Here is a 2,811-nt window from a genome sequence, read left to right on the forward strand (position 1 = left end):
TTTTGGTTATTAGTCTGCTTTCGTCACCTGCAGGCTGGGTATCCACGGGATCCGCATTTAGCCAAGTTCTAGATACCTGTGCTGTGAACTAGTGCAATGTTCCCCTATAGACTGCGGCCCCCACGATGGAGGAAGCACAGAGGATACTGGGGGGTGCACAGAGAAGCAAACAGGAAACCACGGAGTGGGGAGTTATTAGCTTTACACTTTTCTTACATCAGGGAGAAAAATGCACTGTCATTGCTAATATATATTGTGTCCCCCGACCTGCTAAGTTCCCTTTTTTTTTTTAACTGTGCAAAGCATTCATTTTAATAAAAAAAGTTTACAAATGTTTTTTAATGACATCGGTACCTAATTTTCTATTCCCCAACCCACCAGGACTCACATGAAAAAAAAAAAAAAAACACCTAAAGTAGAATAGGAGAAAAAAGCCAAATGGAAAGAAAGAAAAGAAAAACTGGTTCACAGGATTTGATTTACTTCTGAATTTTCTTTCTGGTTCTTGTATGGGTTTGTATAGCCGAATCTTCTTTCTTTATATTTGAGCATTCCATGTCTTCAACACTAGATGCTGCGCTTTCCTCAATTTCTTTCTTTCGCTTCTTTGTTACTGTTTTTGTTTTCAAACTTCCATTCTCCACAACACTGAGGTCCAGTGTGCCATCATCCTTACTTCCTATAGCTTTGAGTCCTTGCAAAAGTATATCTCGTAAATTTTGATAAGGAGGTTTTTCAGTATAGCCCAGAAATTTCACTGTTTCCATGTATTTGGCAATTTCATCTGGTTTGTTTTTCTCGGGAAAACATTTGTCCATCAAACCTGCAATATTTTCTCTGTATCTAATTTTGGAATCTCTAACATAGTTAGGATCTTTCAAATTATCTTCCCAAGGAAGACAGCCACTGAGCCATTGGATCATGCCATAACCAAGTATTTCCAAATCACCCCGTCTTGAGGGGGCCACGCCATTATGCGCATCGATGCTGGTGAATTCAAGAGTGCCATCGTGACATCTTTTAGGGTCTTCTCTGTATTCCTATGGACTCCTTCTGGACAGTATCAATAAACAAGGCCATAATCTACCAAGTAAACCTGGTCAGGATTCCTGTAGCTCAGAAGAAGATTTGAGGCCTTGATATCTCCATCCATGTACATATTCATGCTCGTGGATATATTCCAGAATATCCAGAATTCTTAAGCTTAGCTGTAAAACAGTCTTTCGAGAAAACCTTTTAGCATATTTGCTTCGTATATTTTCTGAAGGTCACTCCTAAAGCGATCCATTATCATAAACCTGTAACTTTTTCCATTCTTATCATGTAGACCAGACCCCCAATATTTTGGAACACCCAGGTACTTCAATTTATGGGAACGAATCCATTTCTGAATTTGTTCTGGTTTAGCAGCTCGCTGGTAGAACTTTAATTCAGTAAAAAGAGGTCCGTTGTCACTGGGTTCCACTTCTGCAACACAGGGTGCATCACTACCAACTGATTTTGAAGAATTTGTATCAGCAAGATATATACAACCAAAGCCACCTTGACCAATGGGCAATCCTAGCTTCCATTCCTTTTTTGTCATGTCAGTTATTATCTCCCTAACTGCAAACTGTTCTGCAAGACGTCTCTTTGAAGGACCCTGCTTACCAGCTTGTGCTGCTTTTACACGAGGCATTTTTACCCAAGCCGCGGAGAGATTGCCTTCTGCCCAGTACCCTAAGTTCCCTTTTTGACAAAGATGGAGTAGGCAATAGTATCTAGCTAGTAGCAGTGTTGTATTTTCATTTTATTTATTTTTACGTGTTCTCTTTTATAGCAAATGTAGTGCTTTTCCATTTATGGGAATAAGATATAACATTTTCTTTTTAGTAACATTTATTTATGAACATTTTTTAAGTAAAGAAAGTGAAATTATAAAAAATCATAAGTTTAATAATAGAACAAGTAAATAGGGAAGATGACAAAAATCGTCAAAATCATTTAGGAATCATTGAAGGGGGCAGCTTTGTGACATGTATGTTTTCCGAATATTACCTCCCAGTATATGGCTTTTTCTTTCATTCCCCTAAAATATCTTTTGAAGAGCAAAAGTTTTTTAAGCTTGATGAAGTCCAAGTTATCATTTTTTTCATTTATTGTTCATTTTTTTGGTGTTATATATAACAAATCTTTTCCTAATCCAAGATCACAGAGATTTTCTCCTACAAGTTTTATACTTTTAGGTTTTACCGTTAGGCATATGGTACCTTTTGAGTGAATTTTTGCATGTAGTATGAGTCATGGATCAAAGTTCATTTTTTGCATATGTATCTCCAATTGTTCCAGCACCATTTGTAGAAAAGGCTTTCTTTACTGACTCATATATACTTTTTTTGAAAATAAATTGACTGTATATGTGTAGGTCTACTTCTGAACTCCGTATTCTATTCCATTTATCGATTTTCTATCTTTGTGTCACTGTCCTGATTACTGTAGCTTTATAATAAGTCTTCAAATCAGGTTGTGTTAATCCTCCAATTTATTCTTTTTCAAAGGTATTTGGCTATTTTAAGTCCTTTGCATTGCCATTTAAATTTTAGAATCAGTTTGTTAATTTTGATTAAAAAGTCCTTTATGATTTTGAATGAAATTGCATTCAGTCTATGGTTCAAATGGAAAAGAACTGACACCTTAGTAGTGAATCTTTCACCCCATGGACACAATATATCTCAATTTGCTTCTCTTCTTTTAATTTCTCTCAGCAATGTTCTGTAGTTTTCAACTACTAGGTTTGCTCAACTTTTGTCAGAATTATTTCTAATTCATATG

At 36.1% G+C, this 2,811-nt stretch overlaps 1 pseudogene; it reads right to left on the reverse strand.

The window, feature by feature from the left end:
* Positions 1–350: 350 nt before the first annotated feature.
* LOC143676497 (serine/threonine-protein kinase VRK1 pseudogene) lies at positions 351–1,868 on the reverse strand (annotated as a pseudogene).
* Between the last annotated feature and the right edge of the window lie 943 nt (positions 1,869–2,811).

Source organism: Tamandua tetradactyla, chromosome 3, assembly GCF_023851605.1.
Source record: "Tamandua tetradactyla isolate mTamTet1 chromosome 3, mTamTet1.pri, whole genome shotgun sequence".
Taxonomy (NCBI): Eukaryota; Metazoa; Chordata; class Mammalia; order Pilosa; family Myrmecophagidae; genus Tamandua; species Tamandua tetradactyla.